Here is a 23,822-nt window from a genome sequence, read left to right as displayed (position 1 = left end):
GACGTGGGCTCTGGGGAGATTAATGGCAGAGATCATCTCGCCACATCATTTATGATATTCTCAAACTTACATTTCTCCAGATCTCCCGTTATGCTGATGGAGTAGAGAAGGACAATGATCTTCCAACAATTATCTGTACTCCCCCAGAGAACTGAGACTGCCCTAACCTGGGTGGAGAACATTACAACAGGCTGGTAAAGTGTTGCTGCTGCTGTACAGGGTCTCAGTGAGATCACATCTGGAGTAGTGTGTACAGATTTAATCTCTTCAATGAAGAAAGGATGTTGTTATATTGGAAGCAGTTCAGGGACGGTTCCCTCAACTGATTCCTGCAATGAAGGTGCTAGCTTATAACGAAAGGATGATCAGATTGAACCAGTAGCCATTGGAGTTTACAAAAATTAAGGATGAACTTATTTCGATGACAGAAGGAGTCAACAAGTGAAACGAATTACGCAGATAGTGGAGGAATCCATTCCGTTCTCCAGCCTGTTACACAGGAACAACAGGAGGATATTCAGGCCTTCGACCCTGTTACACCAAAACAGGACGAAGCTATTCAGCCCCTGAGCCTGATATACATTTACAGAAGGAGGCCAATCAGCCACTCAAGCCTATAACAGTAGGCCATGCTGCACCAGTATCCTGATAAACAGCAACAGGATCAGTCCATTCAGTCTCCTCAAGTTTGTAACATAGGAACTGGAAGACGTCACAGAGTGACTGGAGATTGTTACACTGGGATAACAGGAGGCCATTCAGACCCACTGAACCTATTGCAAGGGAATTGGATAAGAATAAAAAAAAACTATCCGAGACTTCTTTCATGAACAAGGAAGAGGTAAGTTAGACACGTGTCTGTTTTATGGGATCAGGAGAAGACCAATCAATCCCTCGGTCCCATCTCTGGGATACATGAGGAGACCGTTCAGTATTTCCATGTGTTATGGAGAAGTATGAGAAGACCCATCAGCTCCTCAAAATGCTACACAGAAACAGGAAGCTTCTATAATCTCCTAATCCTCTAAAGCATCAACAGGAGGAGGTCATTCTGGCCTTGGAAATGACAAATGGGAACACCAGAAAGATGTCAGCCCATCGAGTGTGTACACCAGCAGGATGATGAGTCCATTCAGCCACACATGGCTTTTACACAGCATTTGGAGCAGATCTCTTAAAAACGTTTGCCCATTAAATAGAAATTCAAAGAAAACGTAAAGGCTTTCGAAAGGGAAGAACTTATAATAATGGTTTACATTAGGGACTAAAGTGTAACAGTAAACTATTCTAATTTAAGGCAATTTGTTAGAGTCCATTGTTCAGGACATTTTTAAAGTTAAACCACAATTCCTCAGAGTCAACATGGTTTTACGAAGGCTAAATCGTGTTTGCATTGTTTGCTTGAGTTATTTGAAGATGTCACAAACAAGGTGGATCGTGGGAATCCTGGAGATGGAACATATCTGGTCTTCCTGAAGGCATCGGATATGTCGCTTCTCCAAAGAGTAAGTGGTAAGATCAGACAACGTGTGTTTAGGAGTAATTTATTAGCTTGGATGAAGGATTGGTTAACCAAAAAAATGGAGTCAGATGGATTAAATGTGTCATTTTCTTTTGGCAAATGCAATTTGTGGGGTGCCATTGATTTCAGGCCTCATGCCTCATACATTTGCGATCGATGGTGGTACTGTACTTGGTGGATGGAATAGAAAATGCGGTGTCACATTTTCAGATGGCACTAACATTGGTAGGAAATTACTTCGGAATGATGATGCAAGAGATTTAAAACTATATGGATAGGTTGGGTGAATGGGCCAACATTTGGCAAGGAAAATAAAAGTGAATAGATATGGGGCTATTCAAATTGGCCAGTATAATAGGAGGACAAATTATTATCTAAATGGAGAGAAAGTTCAAAGTGATTAGGTGCAGAGCGATCTGGGTGTCTGCTTGCATATCACAGAAAACCTTCCTGCATGTACTGCAAGTAATGAGAAATGCAAGCATAGTTTCAGTGTTTACTTATAAAACGATAGAGTAGAAAAGGTAGGGAATGTTGGTGGAGCTAAGCAAGGCATTAGTGAGGCTGCAACTGGAGTACAGTTTGGATGTCCTGCAGAATGAGGTATTTCCATTGGATGCAATTCAGAAGAGCTTCATTAGATTGATTCCATATTTGAAGTGTTTGTCTCATGAAGAGTAATTGAGCAGTTTAGGCCTATACTCCCGAGTTTGTAAGAATGAAAGGAGATCTCATTGAGGTATGTAAAATGCTAAAAGTAATTGAATGTGTAGAGGACTTTTTTCATGTGGCGCAATCTACCACAAGAGACTAGAGTTTTAGGATGGAGAGATGGCAGGAAAGTGGAACAGAGGCCGAGTTGACATCAGCCTCATCGAGGGGCTGGATTCCTCACAGAAGCTCCTTGTTCTTATTCAACCCTTCGACTGTGTTGGACAGGAATGGGGGAATACTGGGTATCATACAGGAAGCAGGCACTCAGGATAAAGCAGCCTCAATCAGTTAGACAGAACTAACCATTAAGGTCACACAGTAACCAGCGCTGGGTTCTCAACTATTTACAGTCTATATTAATGATCAGGAGGATGGAACAGATATACAGATGCTGAGTTTGGTGATGTCGCTGTGGTAAGCAAGAGATCAAATTATCAAGAGAAGGTGGAGAGTCTGCAAATAGATTCAGAGAGGTAAAGGCAATAGATAATAGTTTGGCAGGTGGAATTTAACATGATATAAACTGCCATTTCACTTACAGAAAAAATGGAAGGCAGTATGTTACTGAAATGGAGAGGGATTACAGGATTTAATGATACTGTGTACTGGGGGGTTCACTCAGATCCGTTCAGACATGGGAGGTTTTGCTCCATCCCTGATCGTCTGCTCCCAGACACTCCAAGTGACCCCATTGCTCTCCGTACACATGGAATATTTTGATGTGGTTGGTTGGTGATGGGGATGGTGTTTTGAAACGTACATCAAAGGGACGGCCTTTATCCAAGATATATTCATTTTTTTCTATATGGAGACCCGAAGACGATGGGAATGGCGGACTGCTTCTGAATGAAGAGGCCGTGACTGCGGCCAGGACATGGAATATTCACCAACATGATGTACTGTGCATGGGCACACTGTAACATTAATAGAGAGAGAGAGCTCCTTCAGTTCCTCTACCTCTCCCCATTGACATGGATACTCTGCAGATGCCATGTACACCATCGGGAATCCCATTATACTGGATACACCCGGCAACTCCCTGCTGTGGGTTAAACAATGTATTTACCTCATCCACCACATATATCCTCCATCACCAAATGGTGGCATTGATGTTGAGAGACTGGGAAATGATGGATATGTCTCCTAGTCCTGCCTGGAAAGTTCTGGCTCATAGAAGCTGATTGAAACAGTGACCCTAACAGCCACTGGCAGCACCATCCTCCCCCTGGTAAGAAGCTGCAGATCGTGTTGAAGGAGGTGACACCATTCTATGATCAGCTCCTTGTTCAGTCAGGGCCCCTATCACTCTGCTCCTGGATCAAGTGAAGCTTGGGAAGCTGTTCCTGGAAAACCCGGGGTGGATACAGCAGATCCCTTTCCCACATACACTCACTCCGTAGTTTCAGAGCTTCCCCTCTCTGCAGCCTCTGCTCCATTTGTTGTTCATGTTACACACCCAGATGCTCTAACTACAGTCCCCATGCTCCAACCAGAGTTGGGTCACCAAATCCTCAGGTCTCCCTGAATGTCTGAGGCAACTTACAGCACAACCACCAGCAAACCATCCCCAGCCTCTGCACTAAACTTTTAATTGCAGAAGCCAGTCAGAAACCCTTCGGTACAAGTGTTGTGGACCAGACCAGATCCCCACAAAATATTTTAAGAAGGCCGTTTCGACCCAAACCTTTCCTTATTTTGAATATAGATGTGAAGTGTGCCTTACAGATAAGTTGTGACTGGTCAAACCACTCGACATTAAGCAAAATATAATCTCTTCAAATGTTTCAGTTACAATACAATCAAAGAAAAGAACATTGTGGGAGAGCTTATATGTTGGAACACTTACACAAACAATAGATACCGTACCTTCTAGGTTTACACTGCTTGGCACAAAGATACATTCAAATACAGATCCTTACAGCAGTTATCCAATCCAGGAGGAAACAACGTCAACAGAGATCTCAGAGAGAAAAACAGCTGGGGATCATGTATTGAAACTTCCAACCCTTTTGGGATCCCCAGCAGCTTCTGAATGCTGCAGTTAAAATCAAAATGAGGAAACCTGGTATGGGAGAGTTGGCCACTGCCCTTTCATTGTTACCACCGTTTTAATGAAACCTAAAATATCAGTTATTTACTTAAACTATTTTCATACAGCAGTTCTGCACCTCTGCCTTTAAAACCTCTCTTCAAAAAAAAGAGAAAATAAACTTTTCATAATGATAGTATCCTCACAACTCCATCTTTAATACAATAATCCATCAATATACAACGGTGGATTCATTTCAGACCTCCTAATCTTCCTCTATTATTACACTGAAATGTATGTGCATTACGTTGATCGTGAGCATACAAATGTCCACAACTAGTTTCGATTTCAGGCCTTTTACTCCTGCCACAGAATGCCTTTGTCTTTCTTCATCCAAGTCTCCACAACGTGTGAAAACTTAGGTTTTCTCGCCCTGTCACCTGTATAATGTCAAACTGAATGTCAGCAATAATAAGCTCAATCGAAACAAACTGGTTGTTTTCTCCCTAAACTTCTCCAAAAACTTTAAGGGGTCACGATTAGTGATAAAGATTTGCCTCATGTATGTTATTCGCAATTTAAGTGCTGAAATGTTGTAACAGCAACACCAAGCTCATGGCCTCCTTCCCCATTGTGGAATAAATCTGTTGATGTTTCCACTGGATACTCCAATCACACGTTACATAATGGAGCACTCCTCATCTCTCCAATAATCCATCTGAATGACATGTCTCCTCATGTCTCAGCATAAAAGAATTACATGCTTCTGTACCTCTTAATGCTCTAACTTCTTTACCTGCTACTCCTGGCCTATGCCAGTAAACTTTACACTCACAGGTATATGTTTTAGAAGATCCCGCACATTCTTCTCAATCTCTCACAGAAACCAAATTTTGATTTCTGAACTCAATCATCATCAGCAGTCAGTTCAGCTTCTAACCTTGCCGTTTTAACTCTCTGCTCTTCCACACGAGCTCTCACGACTGCAAGAAGTGAATTGTTGATATTCTCGAAATTAAGAATCTCTCTAAGAGTGTCATAGATTTGCTCTGTTTTTAATACCCTTACCCACCTTTCAAAATGACTTTGTTTGATCCTTTCAAACTCAATGTGCGTTAAACCAGGGACCCTTGCTTAGATGCTGTCTGTCGGCTTCTGGCCCAAGCTCATACGGACTTCAGACGGCTTTCTTCACCATCACATACTGGCCGGATATCTCCTTCGATATGGATGCAAATACCTATCAGCTTTGTTTGGATGAAATAAATCCACATGGTCACTGGTCACTGCATTTGTTTAGCCACTTTCTCAAATGAAATTCAAAAGGCTTCCCCTTCCATCTCATCAAATGTAGATAATGCCTGGATGCATTTGAACAGAATCCCATTAGGCCATTTGTTATAATAGGGTTGTTCAACCTCACTATCCTTCTCACCCTGCTGACCTTCTATCTTCATCTCCGCCCTCTATGTCAACTTTCCTCTCTAATTGCTAACTTGTGAAGTTGAAACTCTCTACTTTTCTTGTGTCTTTCCCTCTCTTTCTTGTTCATTTCCTTTTCTTTTATTTCCACTTTTCATCATAATTTAAACTGTTTCAAAGGTACCTCATTTGAAATTGAATTCTAGCCATTTCCAAAGAGTCTGATGGCGGTTCCACCAAATGCAATTGCCGAGATATAGCTGTAATTATGTCTCATTTTCTCACAGACAAACGCAACCCCAACTCCAGCTTGTCTGTCAATTCCTACAGTTTTGCCTTCATTAACTTTTGTAAAATCCCCAACTTCACTTCTTCCACCCCCAGAGAACTCCTAATGACTGGAAGAATCTTTATACACAAAACCTGTTTAAACCAACCGAATTCAACATTCGCAACAAAAGACACTAACAGCGACCACACACGACCTTTGAACCCAATAGCCTCCCGGTGCATAATCTCCAGTGTCTGCATGAGGTTAATCTAGATTCTTGATTTCCTCCCACAATCCGAAGATACGCATGTCAGATGAATTGCCCATGCTAAATTGTTCTTAGTTTTCAGGGATGTGTGGTTTAGGTGCCTTAGTCGGGGTAAATGTGTAATAATAGGGTAAAGGAATGGGTCTGGGTAGGTTACTCCTCGGACGGTCGGTGTGGACTTGTTGGGTCGAATGGCCTATTTGCACATTGTAGGGATGGTAATTCTAAACCCAGTTTAGTATTATCGATTTAGAACCAGACAAGAGACCCCAGTTTGCTATATACCAATCAGACTGTCTCAAACTATTTTAAGAAGGTAGCTTGGATGCCAACCTTTCCTTATTTTAAAGGTAGATGTGAAGTGGGAGATCCAGATGTGATGCTACTAGTCAAACCACTCACAATTAATCAAAACACAACATATTCAAACACTCTAATGAAAATCCATTCAAAGTGAGGAGGGATTCAGAATAATTTAACTATTGGAAACCTTAAACAAATAATGGATACAGATGAACTGTTCCAATATACTAACATCCCATAAACACACCCCCTTGCAAAAAGGAACATTCAGACATACATTCCTGCATACAGTTCTCCCATCCAGGAGGAATCAGCATCAAGTCAGGTTTCAGAGAGTAGCAGCTGGAGCTAAGTTGCTAGGCCGTTGTTCTTATTATTTATTAAAAACCCTAAAAGCGTCGGAAGTTATTTACTTGCACCGTTTTCAGCGGGAAGTTTAAAAAAAGAAGAAAATAACTTTATTTTTAAAGTGACCGCATTGTCACACAATATAGATGCCTGGTTCTTTACTCTCGGGGCTTCCTCGCGCTACTGATCGCAAGGACACCTGAGAGGGACAAATACAGGTACAGACCAAGTTACAAGGATGTATCTCATTACTTCTGAAACACCCCTGTCCGTGGACCATCACATGGGACATACCGGGAAGTGAACAACAGCCTGGCACACACCATTTTACTGTTTCTCAGCTTCACAATGCCAGCACTCGATACACTAGGGAGCCAAAACCAAAGGCCAGGGAAAGATACAGAGGGACAGAAAGATTCACATTAAAGACCGAAACAGGCAGTTAATTAACTGAAAAGATGTTGTGGAAATATGGGGAAAAAGACAGAACAGTGGGACTAACTGGAGAAGTGAGATCTTCGAGAGAAACCTTACAAGAATAACAACATTGAATAAAGGCATTGTCATATCAGCTGAAATGGTTTGTTACATCAAATTCTGAATCTGCTTGGCAGAACACCACAAACAACATTAACTGGGACATGGTGACAGCCCCGTATGGAGAGCTGTGTAGAGCATGCTCGTGAGTAAACTGCACTATCTGCCCAGCGTAGAGAGTATTGTAAACTCTACTATCATATGCTAACCATACTCGCATCAGATTACTGCCTACAATGGGAAGATTTGCTGCGTGTGTGTGTTCATCAGAGACTGAGGGAGAGAGTGTGTGCGTGCCCGATTGGCGTGGTTGAATGCGAAACTCATTGTTTGAGAAGCAACGCACATGGAGGAAATCATTTTAAATACAAACAACTGGAAGGCTTTTTGTTAATTGACAGAGAGAGAACGAGAGAATTTCATGGACAGATGAGATAAAGTGTTTGATAATGTTAAAATAAAGGCATTGCCAGACACAATAGCAAAATACGTCGGCGTGCACATGAATAACAGATGGATGGGAGTTTGGTGTGAGTTCGAATCATATTTGCTTCGGCAGGTTTGAAGCCGGAGCGTCAGCAGCAGATTTTTAGCTTCTTTAAGACTGTATTTCAAGGTTCAAACAGCAGATGGAATAAGCCAGTGAGATATATTCTGGGTGGTGAGTATTTCAAGTTAGAAATGGTCAAGGTATGGTGTCAGGAATCAGCTCATGGTCAAAGGTCACAGTTGTGACTTTTCTTCTTCAGCCGCAGATATTGGCCAGGGATGGGATGGAAACAGTGGAAGGAATTGGAGTTTGTAACCAGAACAGAACAGAGTGACCTCCATACTGTTAATACTTCAATAACAAGGGCAATGATACAATAAACTGTCGTTTACCGCTGAAACTGAGGAGGTCAACATAGAGACCCATGAGTAACAATGCCAGAGCAGAGAGAGAGAGAGAGAGAGAGAGTAATTGAACACATTCATTGATGTAGTTATTAATGTTCTGTAGAGTGAATATATGGATTGAGAGTTTCAACAGGAAAGTAATAGTGACAACAAGTGTAGACTATATGAAAGAAAAGTAATACAGTCATAGCTGGTTTATAGAAGAAAAAATCTGGACAGTGACACTTACCAGGAACACCGACATAGCCAGGAAAGGATAATAAAAATATTGAATAATGAGAAGAGTGTAATAGATCTGCAATGATAATGACCACCAATAAAACGCAGAAAGATACCAAACATAATAGGATAAGCTCCTGTCTATTGTTGGAACATGCCAGTGTAATGTTCCCAGATTCTGATACATTTTGGAACATTCCAGTCTAATGTTCTCAGATTCTGATCTTCCTTCCACTCTCTCCAAATCTGCTGATCCCTGTCAGTGCTGTCGGTGATGTTCCCACTCATGTTATGGAATAACACATTGAACGGCGCCCATTTATCATTTAAAATTGGAAACCTACCACTGGAATAATTAGAATCCATGGAGATTGGCATTAATCACAGTCACTGAACAAACACTGGGAAACAGAGCAAAGGCTACATCAACAGACAGGAGTGTTCCCTCCCAGTTGGGGAACATTTCAGTGGTCCAGGACCTTCAACCTCGGACCTTCTGGTGACCATCGTCCAAGGCGGACTTCAGGACAGGCAGCAGCGAAAAGTGGCCAAGCAGAGGCTGATAGCTAATTTCGATCCACATCGGGAAGGCCTCAACCTGGACCTTGGGTTCATGTCACATTACAGGTGACCACCATTGCACTATACACACACAGACACACACACACACACACACACACACACACAGACACACACACACACACACACAGGCACTCCTATACACATACATACATATGGACACACATGTACACAGACACGCACGCAGACACTCACACACATCCTTACAAACACACACACTTCCACACTCACACGGCATCCTCTCAGAGACTTAGTCATGCACACACATATACACTCTCTCTTTCACTGATACTCAAAACCCCCCACCCCAGACACGCACACACACACTTCCACACTCACACATGCACCCCCTCACAGACTGAAGACACTCTACATCACTACACACACATGTACATTCTCTCTCACACTCACAACCCCCCCCAATCCAGACACACACAAACACAAACCGACAAAGACCCACATGCACACATATTTTGTGGGATGAATTTGTACTTGCAGAGTTACATTGCAATTTGCTCAAAAACTTCATGAGCGCAAAAACTGCATGGGTTCATGTAAAGCTCTTATCTCACTTTTCAGATTAGAATCAACCTGAACATCATGGTATAGACAGAGAACACACGGGGCTAACACCTTCAATATATTGTCTAGCTAACACTCAATGTTACAGCTAACCTGAGAATGCAACATTAAAATAAAAAAAGGTTTTGTGATTTACACATGAAAGAAATGAAACTATCATGGTATTCGAACAGATGAAAGACTCAACAGACAATCAAGGTATTTTTCAATGTATAATTTCAGTTACATCACACTGTAAATTTTTGCTATAAATTCTGTGCCTTAGAAGTGTGTCCTCCACTATCACCTGATGACGGAGCGGTGCTCCGAAAGCTAATGTGCTTCCAATTAAACCTGTTGGACTATAAACTGGAGTTGTGTGTGTTTTAACTTTGTCACCCCAGTCCAACACCGGCATCTTCAAATCATGACTAAACAAACAGGCTCAATTAACCAGTTCCACCCATCACTTTTCATATAACTACAAAAGATAACATTTACTAGGATTGGATGGATGAGGGTTGCTGAGGGATGGATCATAAATCTTTAAATCTTTTTTTAAAACTTGGATATGAGAGTATTAACAGAACACTGCAGGGATCTATATATGTTCCACTCTGCTTATGAAAGAGGTTGTTATAAAATAACAGATCGGCTGCAGAAAGAAAAGTCGGGTGGTCAAGTTTATAGATTCCTTATTGACCAGTGTGAGGCTACTCCTGGTTTTAAGTGCCGTGCTACCAAATCCTTTCATAACCTTGAGACAGAGCATTGAGACTGCTGCTCAGCAACAGGCTGAAGCAATTCTCTCCCTATAGGCCTCTTACAGAGGGATAAGAGAAGGCCATTCAGCCCATATTAGCCTGTTGCTAATTGAAAAGGTGGAAATCTAGAATATTGGCACATTTTGCCAACAGAATCATTCAAAACAAAGATATGTGTCGCTGCAGCATTATGAGGTGTTACTGAGAGGGCACCTGGAGTACATTGTGTTGGTTGTGTTTCTGTAACAGAGAAGGGATGGAACCTCCATCAGAAACAGTTTAACTGCAGCTCGTAATCTACGGTTTGCTTTCTCATTTAATGTCTCGGGTCTGTTACACAAGGACAGGAAGGGGGCCATTCAGTCTTTCCAGTCTATTACACAGGGTAACGAGGAGCCCATTCAGCCTCTCGAGCCTGTTACAGAGGGGCAGGAAGGGTTTCTTTAACTTTCTGTTACGCAAAAATATTAGTTTTAAATTAGTTGTGGAATAGGAAAGACTTGATGTAAATATTATTTAAACGCGGGCTCCGAGTTTTAGGCCTCAGTCTCTCGGAAGACTTCGCGACGGCTGGTGGGTAAGTTTGGTCGTTTATTTAATAGTTGTAAATTTAAAGTTTTCCTTTAAAAAAGCGGTAGCAGACCCGGAAGGCGCGCTAGGTTACCTGGGTAAGGTTTTTTTTTCTCCCCTTATTTAAACGCGGGCTCCGAGTTTTAGGCCTCAGTCTCTCGGAAGACTTTGCGACGGCTGGTGGGTAAGTTTGGTCGTTTATTTAATAGTTGTAAATTTAAAGTTTTCCTTTAAAAAAGCGGTAGCAGACCCGGAAGGCGTGCTAGGTTACCTGGGTAAGGTTTTTTTTTTCTCCCCTTATTTAAACGCGGGCTCCGAGTTTTAGGCCTCAGTCTCTCGGAAGACTTTGCGACGGTTGGTGGGTAAGTTTGGTCGTTTATTTAATAGTTGTAAATTTAAAGTTTTCCTTTAAAAAAGCGGTAGCAGACCCGGAAGGCGTGCTAGGTTACCTGGGTAAGGTTTTTTTTTTCTCCCCTTATTTAAACGCGGGCTCCGAGTTTTAGGCCTCAGTCTCTCGGAAGACTTTGCGACGGCTGGTGGGTAAGTTTGGTCGTTTATTTAATAGTTGTAAATTTAAAGTTTTCCTTTAAAAAAGCGGTAGCAGACCCGGAAGGCGTGCTAGGTTACCTGGGTAAGGTTTTTTTTTCTCCCCTTATTTAAACGCGGGCTCCGAGTTTTAGGCCTCAGTCTCTCGGAAGACTTTGCGACGGCTGGTGGGTAAGTTTGGTCGTTTATTTAATAGTTGTAAATTTAAAGTTTTCCTTTAAAAAAGCGGTAGCAGACCCGGAAGGCGTGCTAGGTTACCTGGGTAAGGTTTTTTTTTTCTCCCCTTATTTAAACGCGTAGGCGAGTCACCCGAGGCACTACACGAGTAGTGCCTCCCACCCTTCCACATCCTCTAACCTAATAATAAGACCAATTGTGACTAGCGGGTAAGTGCTGCATTTTCCTTGTTTGTTTCTTTAGATTTAGTTGGTTTTTGTTGTTTTTTTTAAGGAAAGCTTACTTTTAGAGGGCTGGCAGTGCAGAGAGGGCAATGTTCCTCTTGCAACATGTATGAGGTGAGGGAAGCCATTAGCGTCCCTGCTGAGTACACTTGCAAGAAGTGCACCCATCTCCAGCTCCTCCAAACCAGTGTTAGGGAACTGGAGCTGGAGTTGGATGAACTGCGGATCATTCGGGAGGCAGAGGAGGTCATAGATCGCAGCTTTAGGCAAGTAGTTACTCCGAAAGTTCAAGATAGATGGGTGACAGTGAGGGGGAGTGGGAGGAGGAAGCCAGTGCAGGGACCCCCTGCGGTCATTCCCCTCAAGAACAAGTATACCGTTTTGGATACTTGTGGGGGGGACTTACCAGGGGCAAGCAACGAGGTTCAGGCCTCTGGCACGGAGCATGGCCCCGTTGCTCAGAAGGGTAGGGTGGAGAAAGGTAGAGCAATAGTTCTTGGGGACTCGATAGTGAGGGGTACAGACAGACGGTTTTGTGGGGGCGACAGGGACTCACGTTTGGTATGTTGCCTCCCAGGTGCAAGGGTACGTGATGTCGCTGATCGTGTTTTCCGGGTCCTTGAGGGGGAGCAGCCCCAGATCGTGGTCCACGTTGGCACCAACGATATAGGTAGGAAGAAGGGTGAGGATGTCAGACAGGCTTTCAGGGAGCTAGGTTGGAAGCTCAGAGTTAGAACAAACAGAGTTGTAGTCTCTGGTTTGTTACCCGTGCCACGTGATAGAGAGTCGAGGAATAGGGAGAGAGAGCAGTTAAATGCGTGGCTACAGGGATGGTGCAGGAGGGAGGGATTCCGGTTTCTGGACAACTGGGGTCCTTTCTGGGGAAGGTGGGACCTTTATAAAAAGGATGGGCTACACCTGAACCTGAGGGGCACCAGTGTCCTTGGGGGGGAGGTTTGCTAGTGCTCTTTGGGAGGGTTTAAACTAACTCCGCGGGGGCATGGGAACCAGGAATGTAGCTTTAGGGTACAGGACCTTGAGTGTAGGGAGGTTAGGAATAATGCAGCGATCTCTAAGGAGGGTGCCTGTAACCAGAAAGGTGGATTGAAGTGTGTATACTTCAATGCCAGAAGTATAAGGAATAAGGTAGGTGAACTTGCAGCGTGGGTTGGTACCTGGGACTTCGATGTTGTGGCCATTACAGAGACGTGGGTAGAACAGGGACAAGAATGGCTGTTGCACGTTCCAGGGTTCAAATGTTTTAGTAGGATCAGACATGGGGGTAAAAAAGGGGGAGGCGTGGCATTACTTGTCAAAGACAGTATCACAGCAGTGGAATGGACGATGGAAGAGGAAATGCCATCTGAGGTAGTTTGGGCTGAGGTTAGAAATAGGAAAGGTGAGGTCACCCTGTTAGGTGTTTTCTACAGGCCTCCTAATAGTCCGAGAGAAGTAGAGGATAATATTGCGAGGATGATTCAGGAAAAGAGTGAAGGTAGCAGGGTGGTTGTTATGGGGGACTTTAACTTCCCAGATATTGACTGGGAGAGCTATAGCTCGAGTTCATTAGATGGGTCGGTGTTTGTACAATGTGTGCAGGAGGGTTTCCTGACACAATATGTCGACAGGCCAACAAGAGGGGAGGCTATATTGGATTTGGTTCTAGGTAATGAACCAGGCCAGGTGCTAGACTTGGACTTCGGGGACAGTGACCACAACTCGGTGACTTTTACTTTAGTGATGGAGAGGGATAATCGTGCGCCGCAGGGCAAGAGCTATAGCTGGGGGCAGGGAAATTATGATGCAGTGAGGCATGACTTAGGTTGTGTGGATTGGAAAAACAGGCTTCAAGAGAAGAACACTAATGAGATGTGGGGATTGTTCAAGGAGCAGCTACTGCGTGTCCTCGATAGGTATGTACCAGTCAGGCATGGTGTAAAGGGCCTTGTGAGGCAGCCGTGGTTTAGTAAGGAATTGGAGTCCCTTGTGAAAGGGAAGAAGGCGGCATATGTAAAGATGAGGCGTGAAGGTTCAGTTGGGGCGATTGAGAGTTATAAGGTAGCCAGGAAGGAGCTAAAGAGGGAGCTAAGAGAAGCGAGAAGGGGACATGAAAAGTCTTTAGCTGGTAGGATTAGGGAAAACCCAAAGGCTTTCTATAGGTATGTCAAGAATAAAAGGATGACTAGGGTAGGTATCGGTCCAGTCAAGGATAGTAGTGGGAAGTTGTGTGTGGAGGCGGAGGAGATTGGAGAGACATTAAATCAGTACTTTTCATCAGTATTCACTCAGGAACAGGACACTGTTGCTGATGTGAATATGGAATCACAAATAATTAGAATGGATGCCCTGGAAATATGCAGGGAAGAGGTTTTGGGAATATTGGAAAGGATGAATATAGATAAGTCTCCTGGGCCTGATGGCATTTACCCCAGGATCCTATGGGAAGCTAGGGAGGAGATAGCAGAGCCATTGGCCTGAATTTTTATGTCGTCATTGTCAACGGGAATAGTACCAGAGGACTGGAGGATAGCGAATGTGGTCCCATTGGTCAAGAAAGGGAGTAGGGATAGCCCTAGTAACTATAGGCCAGTGAGTCTGACTTCAGTGGTGGGCAAAGTCTTAGAAAGAATGGTAAGGGATAAGATTTATGAACATCTGGGTCGGAATAACGTGATCAGGGATAGCCAGCATGGTTTTGTGAAGGGCAGGTCGTGCCTCACAAAACTTATTGAGTTCTTTGAGAAGGTGACTAAGGAAGTGGATGAGGGTAAAGCAGTAGATGTTGTGTATATGGATTTTAGTAAGGCGTTCGATAAGGTTCCCCATGGTAGGCTAATGGTAAAACTTCGGAGGTATGGCATTGAGGATACATTAGAGGTTTGGATTAGGAATTGGCTGGCTGGAAGGAGACAGAGGGTAGTAGTTGATGGATTATGTTCATCTTGGAGCGCAGTTACTAGCGGTGTTGCACAACGATCTGTTTTGGGACCATTGCTTTTTGTTATCTTTATAAATGATCTAGAGGAAGGACTTGAAAGCTGGGTAAGCAAGTTTGCGGATGACACAAAAGTCGGTGGAGTTGTGGATAGTGAGGAAGGAAGTGGTAGGTTACAGCGGGATATAGATAAGTTGCAGAGCTGGGCGGAAATGTGGCAAATGGAATTCAATGTAGCTAAGTGCGAAGTCGTTCACTTTGGTAGGAATAACAAGATGATGGATTACTGGGCTAATGGTAGGCTACTTGGTAGTGTGGATGAGCAGAGGGATCTTGGTGTCCATGTACACAGATCTCTGAAAGTTGCCACCCAGGTAAATAGTGCTGTGAGGAAGGCATATGGTGTACTGGGCTTTATTGGCAGAGGAATTGAGTTCCGGAGTCCTGAGGTCATGTTGCAGTTGTATAAGACTCTGGTGAGGCCTCATCTGGAGTATTGTGTGCAGTTTTGGTCGCCATACTATAGGAAGGATGTGGAAGCTTTAGAACGAGTGCAGAGGAGGTTTACCAGGATGTTGCCTGGAATGGTAGGAAAATCTTATGAGGAAAGGCTGAGGCACTTGGGGCTGTTCTCATTGGAGAAGAGAAGGTTTAGGGGAGATCTGATAGAAGTGTATAAGATGATTAGGGGTTTAGATAGGGTAGATACTAAGAACCTTTTACCGCTAATGGAGTCAGGTGTTACTAGGGGACATAGCTTTAAATTAAGGGGTGGTAGGTATAGGACAGATGTTAGGGGTAGATTCTTCACACAGCGGGTTGTGAGTTCATGGAATGCCCTGCCCGTATCAGTGGTGAACTCTCCTTCTTTATGTTCATTTAAGCGGGCATTGGATAGGCATTTGGAAGTTATTGGGCTAGTATAGGTTAGGTTGGACTCGGTCGGCGCAACATCGAGGGCTGAAGGGCCTGTACTGCGCTGTATCCTTCTATGTTCTATGTTCTATGTTCTATTAAAGTTCTAACTTTGAGCAAGGCCAATTTTGAAAGTGTTAGGCGAGCCCTGTGAAAGGATAATTGGAATACCCTATTCACAGGTAAAGGAATGGTTGGAAAATGCAAGGCCATCAAAACCTGGCTTCAGAGAGCCCAGAGCCAACGTGTTCACATTAGTGAGAGGGGCAAGGCTGGTGGATGCAGGGAGTGCTGGATGGCTCGATATATTGATGCTCTGGTCAAGGTAAGGAACGAGGCATATGTCAGGTAAACAGAGCTAAGATCAAGCGAATCCCAAGAGGTGTATAAGGGCAGCAGTTGCATAGTCAATGCGAACGTCGGGCCAGAAAAATGTGGACATGAGATAGCTTTAGAAATAGAGTTAACGAAGCATTGAAGAAATTCTACAAATCGTTTAATGGCAAAAGATTAACTAGGGAGAGAACAGGGCCCCTTAAAGATCAGTGAGGCTACCTATGTATGGAACCACAGGGGATTTGAGGGAGACAAAACAAAACATTCTCCTCAGTATTTAATGAGGAGGAGGTTTCAAGAGTGAGATAATGAATAAATATATAGTGATACATTGAAAAGTGTCTATATTACAAGGAGGTGTATGACATTTTAAAACACATAAAGGTGAGCAAATCCCTGGGACTTGATCAGATGTATCCCAAGTGTTTGTGGGAAGCACGGAAAGAAATTGTTCGGCATTTTGCTGATGTATTTGTATCAGTGATTTCCACAGGTGAGGTGTCAAAAGACTGGAGGGCTGCTATCATATTGTCATTATTCAAGAAAGTAAGGAAAAAAAAAACGGGTAACCATAGATCGCTGAGCCTGACGTCAATGGTGACTAAATTGTTGGCGGGGATTTTGTGGGAAAGGATGTACATGCATTTGAAAAGACAAGGACTGAAGAGGGCTTCAAACATTGGAGATCACGTCTCACGGACTCGGTGTAAGCTTTTGAGGAAGTGATGAAGATGATTGATCAAGGCTGGACAGTGGATGTTGTCTTTATGGAACTCAGTAAGAAAACCAAAATGTTCTACATAGTAGACTGGTTAGCAAGGTCAGACTGCCTGGGATCCAGAGAGAGCTCGCCATTTAGATCCAACATTTTCTTGAATATTGGAGACAGGGCGTGACAGTGGACATTTGTTCATTAAACCTGGAGACCTGTGACCAGTCACGTGCCGCAAAGATCAATAGGGGGTCCACTGCCTTTTGTCATTTATACAAATCATTTGCATTTGAGTATATGAAGTATGGTCAGCAAGTTTGTAGTAATAACAAATTTGTTGGTATCGACGACAGCGAAGAACGATCTCTCAGACTATAATGGGACCTTGTTTAGGTGAAGCGAGTGGCGGAGTATATTTTATTTAAATGTGAGGTGTTGCATTTTGGCAAGATTAATCAAGGCAAGACATGTAGATAGGGTCCTGTCGAAAGCTGCCAATGAAGGAGAACTCCATAGAAAGTATCGAATCCCTACAATGAGGAAGCAGCCCATTCGGCCCATCGAGGCCATACCGACACTCGAAACAGTATCCCACTGGACAAACACCTGCCCTATCCCTCTGAGCCGGCAGTTCCCATGGCTAATCCATCTCCCCTACGCATCCCTGGGTCCGGTGTGCAATTTAGCATGGCCAATCTACCCGTACTTGTATATCCTTATACTGTCGGGGTAAAACATAGCAACCGAAGGAAACTCACGCAGACACGGGGAAAATGTACAAACTCCACACAGCCAGTCATTCAAAGATGGAATTAAACCCAGGTCGCTGCCCTGTGATGCAGCAAAGCTAGCCTAGTGGTGCAGGTTCTCCGCTCCTTGACAGTGCTGTCCCAGGTAGACAGCGCAGTGAAGAAGGCATTTGGTGATCTTCCTTCATTGGTGCGTGCTTTGAGTCGAAGCATTTGCATGACAAAATCTGTACAAGACATTGGTTTGACCACTTTTGTAATATTGCCTTTAATTCTGGTCTCCCTGCTGTCGGAAAGATGTTGTCAAACTTGACAGAGTGCAGAAGAGATTTAAAATAGTGTTGCAGGTGTTGGAGGGTGAGAGTTACATGGAGAGTTTGAATAGGCTGGGTCTATTTTCAAGTGTTGAGGCTGAGGGGGGGGCGGAACCTTAAAGGGGTTTATAAAATCATGAGGGGCATAGATAAGGTAAAGGGTCAATGTCTTTTCCCAGGATAGACGAGTCTAAAATTAGAAGACAAAGGTTTAAGGTGAGAGCAGAAAGATTTTAAAAAGGGACATGAGGGACAACATTTTCACACAGAGACTGCTGTGTGTATGTATTGAACAGCCAGAAGAGGTAGTGGAGGCAGGAACATTACACCATTTAAAAAAGAATTTGGATGAATCCATGCATGGGAAGTGTGTAGAGGGAGATGGGCCAACCGCTCGCAAAGAGGACGAGATTAATTTAGAATATTTGGTGGTATGGATGACCAGACCGAACGATCTTTTTCGGTGCTGTACATGTCTGAGAGTCTATTGTGTCTTCAGTGTATAACACAGGAACAGAAGAAGGCTATTCAGCATCTGAATTCTGCCAGTCAACTTGTTTGCTCCATTACTGAGAGTCAAATACAAAAATACGTCATTCAGATTTTGTTGGTGTTTTACAGAAACAGAAGAATGGCCTTTCGTCAAGAAAAGCTGTAAAGAATGTGAAGAGGCCATTCAGCCCCTCAACGCCATTCCACAGGAGCAGCAGGTGAGCACAGAGCTATGGAGCCTGTTACTCAGGAGAAGGAGGAGGAGGACATGTATTTTTACAAACTTGGGATCAGGAGGCAGTCATTCAACTGCTTGAAACTGGGGCACAGGGACAGGAGACAGTCACTCAACTGTTCGAGACTGGGACACAGGAAAAGGAGCCAGTCATTCAACTGCTCAAAACTGAGGCACAGGGAAATCTGGAGGCTAGTGAGGCCTGAGGAACCTGTTACGCAGGAACAGGAGGAGGTGACTCAGTCCCCACCAGTATGGGACACTGGGAGAGAAGGGGAGTTTGCTTGGAACAAACAGAAATATATGAATAAATTGCATTAGTGGTCCATTCAATCCTGCCCCATCATTCACTAAGACCACGGCTGATCTGATGATGATTCCCTTCTTCCATTTTACGGAGACTGTCCTCTCTGCAGCCTCTGCTCCATTTGTTGGTCATGTTGTCGACACAGATGCTGTAACAAAAGTCACCGTGACTCATCCAGAGGGATGGGTCTAGCCAGGTGAGTCCGGGTTTGAAGAGTCCAATCACAAGAATTAAAACACAAAATAAAGGCATTGCTAGATGTTTAGTTCTCTCACATTTGCAACCTAACTCACATAACCAGCCCATCCATTACATATTCAGGATGGAGCACTGTGTAGATCTGGCTGGTGTACTGCTGAATGCAACCCAGCTATGTCCAAAGTGAAACTCTGTGCAGCCCACACCAATGCTGGATCTATAATCCTAGGCTAAATGTCCAGAGTGGGGGTCTGTGCAGACCGCACGGGTTCATTAATATATAAAACCAGACTGTTGCATTTTTCGGTAACACTGTGTTAGATCGCAGCTCAGTGTGGGGAAACTTGGAGCCAATGTTGGAACTGACAGGATGTGCAGCTCCCATCCATTTAAAGCTCCAAATCTCCACTGTGCCTTGACAAGGGGTGCTGCGAATGTGAAAGTCACTGCGAGGAAGAGATGTAAATGGAAACAATTTAAATACCAATAGTTCTGATTAAAGCGTGTATCACTCTAGTATTTAAAGATGAAATAACTGAGATAATAACCAATGAGATTTTGTAAATGATGCAAACAAGTAAAAAGGGGGTGGTAATGTTAAAGTGATTGCACTAGAGGCCTTCAAATAATCAATGGGAATTAGAAGAACAAATATGCAGGTGGACTGGCGAGACTTGCAGGAGCAATAGGGTTGTCATAATAGGCGATTTTAATTATCCTAACATAGAGTGGGACAGCCAGAAGGTTAAAAACTTAGATGGAACGTAATTTGTTAAGTGTGCTCAGGAAACCTAACACAAGCAGCATGTAGAGGGTCATACTCGAGAAGGGACAAACTCGACCTACTGTTGGGAAATTGGGTAGGATAGGTGACGGAGGTAAAGTGGGGGAGCATTTTGGGAAAAGTGACCAGAGCTGTATTAATGTTAAAATAGGTATGGTAGAGAAAGCATTGGTCCACAGATTAAAGTTCTAAATTGGGGCAAGGCGAATTTTGTTGGAATTAGACAGGGAATTGCGGGGCTTGATTGGAGTTGTGTGTTTCCAGGTAAAAGGATCCCGGGCAAGTGGGAGGGCTTCAAAAGTGAGATAGCTCGAGTTCAAGGTCTATATATTCCTGTGAGTGTGAAGGGAAAGTGAGGGTGGAAGAGAGAACCCTGGATGACAGGAGATATTGAGGCTCTGACCAGAAAAAAATGAGGCGTCGCTCAGGTACAGGCAGCTTGGACAAAGGGAATCTCTGGAGGTGCACATGGGATGCAGGAGTTTACTGAAGAAGGAAATTAGCAGGGCTAAAGTGAGGTATGATATAGCCTTGTCTGAGCAGATTAGAGTGAATCCAAATTCAGTAGAGTAAAAAAAAGAACAACTAGAGAGAGATAGGACGCCTTAAAATCAAAAATGGGCATACATGCGTAAAACCTCGAGAGATGGGTGAGGTCCTTAATTTCCCCTCTGCGTTTATCATGAAGAATGAGATGAAGACTTGTGACCATTGAGAGGTTAGTTGCGATATCTTGGCACTGTCCATATCACAGCAGAGATGCTGTTGGACATATTAGAGTGCACAAAGTCAGATAAATCTCTTGGTCCTGACCAGATATATATAAGAGCCCTGCACGAGGTGAGAGAAGATAGTTCAGGGGCAAGGTCCCGGAAGACTGGCCAGTAGCAAATATTGTGCCCTTATTCAGAAGGCCTGCAAAGAAAAGCCTGGGAAATATAGACCAGTAAGCTTCACATCTGTTTTGGAAACCACTTGAGAAGGTTCGGAGATATAAGATATGCATGCATTTGGAAATACAGAGTTTGACTTAGAGCAGTCAGCATAGCTTTGTGCGTGGCAGATCATGCCTGACAAATTTTGATAGAGTTTTTTGAAGAAGTGACCAGGACGGTTGACGAGGGCAGGGTGGTGTACATGGTCTGTATGAATTTCAGTAAGGCCTTTGATAAGGTTCCACATGGTAGGCCGCTCTAGAAGGTTAGATTGAATGGATTCCAATGAAAACTGGCAAATTGGCGACACAATTGGCTTGACGTTATGAAGCAAATGGCTATGGTGGAGGGATGCTTGTCCGACTGGAGGCCTGTAACTAGTGGAGTTCCTCAGGGGTCGGTCCTGGGGCCATTGCTGTTATCTATATCAATGATTTGGACCAGAGTGCACAACACAACGTTAGTAAGTTTGCAGATGACACTAAATTAGGAGACATCATTTACAGTGAGGAACGTTATCAGAAATTGCAGCAGTACCTTGATCAGCTGGAGAAGTGGGCTGAGAAATAGCAAATGGAGTTTAATATAGATAAGTGTGACGTCTTGCATTTTGGAAAGTCAAATCCAGGTAGGAGTTTAATGACGAATGATAGTGCCTTAAGGCGTGTAGTGAAACAAAAGGATGTTGGAGATCAGGTGCATGGTTGTTTGAAATTTGATTCACAGGACAGTGAGGAAGGCTGTTGGCACATTGGCCTTTATCAGCACATTAAGTATAGAAGTTGGGACGTTATGTTGCAGTTGTACGGAATGTTGGTAAGGCTGCAGTTGGACCATTGTGCTCAGTTTTGTTCACCTTGCTCTAGAAAGGATATTATTGAACAAGAAAGAATGTAGAACAAATTTTCTAAAATGTTTGCTGGGCTAAAGGCTCTAAGTTATAGGCAGAGGTTGGACAGGTTAGAAATTATTTCTTTACAGCGTAGGAAACTGAGAGGGTTCTTATAGAAGTGTAACTCTTATAAATTCATGAGAGGCGTGCATGGGATGAATACTTCAAAATTGCTTTCCCAAGGTTGGTGAATCGAGTACTAGAGGACATCCATTAATGTTTGGAAAGGATAAAAAATGTAATAAGGAAAGTGAGGGGCAACTTTTTAACGTAGAGTGTAGTACAGATATGGACTGAGCTTTCAGTGGAAGTGATTGAGTATGGACCAGCTGGGCCGAATGGCCAGTCATATTGGCAGTCTCGTGCAATATGACTGTAAATCAGTGTGTTTTGGGGTGGAGACAGGGTGGGGGGGTGTACACTGAGATAAAATGTCATGGAAGGATATATTCACAGGTTCAGAATGCTGAAATGAATTCGTTCCGATAGTATCATGCAACACGTGTCAATATTTTGAATAAGTATGAATGAAGGGGATATTGCTGTGAGTTCAGGCGATGGAGAGTTTTGGATGAGCATGTTTTCTGCAGCTTTGTAACTGGGAGTGAGGACAGCAGAGTCTTTGCCTCACTGGGCTGAATCCAACAAAAAACTGTCACAGTGACATTTTCATTGAGTGTGACAGGGAGGTTGTCTTCACGAGGTCGAGCTAGTTTCATGGTGCTATCTTACCAAACTCATTTCATTAACTACCCATCCCACTCCATATTGTCCCTCTCATACAATGCCAGCCCGATTCTCCCACCCATCATGACGGGAGGTACTCACAGTCGCCCGAATGCCCCTGGATATTATGTGATCTATGACACTGGTGCCATCTTTGAAAGGCCAATGGGCACATGGTTGCGCTTTCTCAGTTTGGAGCTGCCCTGCACATTTTCCCCGAGCAAATGGCAGCGAAGGGGAAATTACACCACGGTTTGTCGACAACAGCATGGAGGTCCGGGTGGATGGGCTAGTAGAAAGGGGACCATACTCTTCCCAGAGTAGGCCACACTACCAGACCCACCGAGCATGGTCTGAGCTCACCACCCAGCTCAGTGCAATTTCTGGGGTCTGTATAAATGTCCAGAAAAATAGGACAAGTATCCATAAGCTTTCCCATTCTGTCAGGGTAAGGGTCACCATATTTTCTCTGCTCCCTCACACTCATTGTATATCTGTTATAGCACTGACACCCGAACAAGGCTCATGCTCCACCACTCACAATGCTGCATGCAGCACTTTCCCTCTCTTTCTGTCTTGCCTTTCTAATGCCCCCCACATAGTTATAGAATATTCTGGAGAATGTCAATTATCGAATGTTCCAGGTATTGTTCCAACTTATTATCAGTTTCATGAAAACGGCTGTGCTCCGGTGCGTAATATGTAGGAGGATGGAGTAGAGAAGTACGTTTTTCAAATCACACACAATTAAAATCCATCATGTGGCCATTCAGTACTTCAAATATGCTCCAACATTCAATACGTTTGGGGTTGATCTGTTGGTTTTCTCAGCTCCATGTTATAGGAAGTTTCTGTTCTTTGACCCCCAGGTTCCTTGTACTGAGCAGACGATTCTCAGACACTTCATACCCTGGGTTTCTTCTAGCATGTGTTCAGAAGGCATTTCACATGGGGACGGACTCTCCTTACAATATATTTCATCTGCTTTATAAATTCATGCAACAGTCATCATGCTTTCCACAGACCAATCAAAAACATGCACGTATTTTATGGTTATCGATATCCAATCACAATTAGTCATTCTGGTTATTTCATTGTTCTCACTTATTGTATTCAGCCAAAGACAGCTTCCAAACACTTGTCTCATTATAAAATATAATTTCTAGCAGATAACTTGTTTATCTCAAATACGCCTTTTTCCTTGTCATTAAAATTTCTCTTGCCCTTTTTCTGTGACTGATTCTGTGTGTAACAGTTACACAGTCTCCCACTCAGTTGGCTGGATGGTTGGTTTGTGATGCAGAGAGACGCCACCAGCGCAGGTTCATTTTTCCCACACTG

Source organism: Hemiscyllium ocellatum, unplaced genomic scaffold (genome assembly GCF_020745735.1).
Source record: "Hemiscyllium ocellatum isolate sHemOce1 unplaced genomic scaffold, sHemOce1.pat.X.cur. scaffold_246_pat_ctg1, whole genome shotgun sequence".
NCBI lineage: Eukaryota > Metazoa > Chordata > Chondrichthyes > Orectolobiformes > Hemiscylliidae > Hemiscyllium > Hemiscyllium ocellatum.
The sequence above is the reverse complement of the archived record's forward strand: the minus strand, read 5'-3'. Positions refer to the sequence as shown.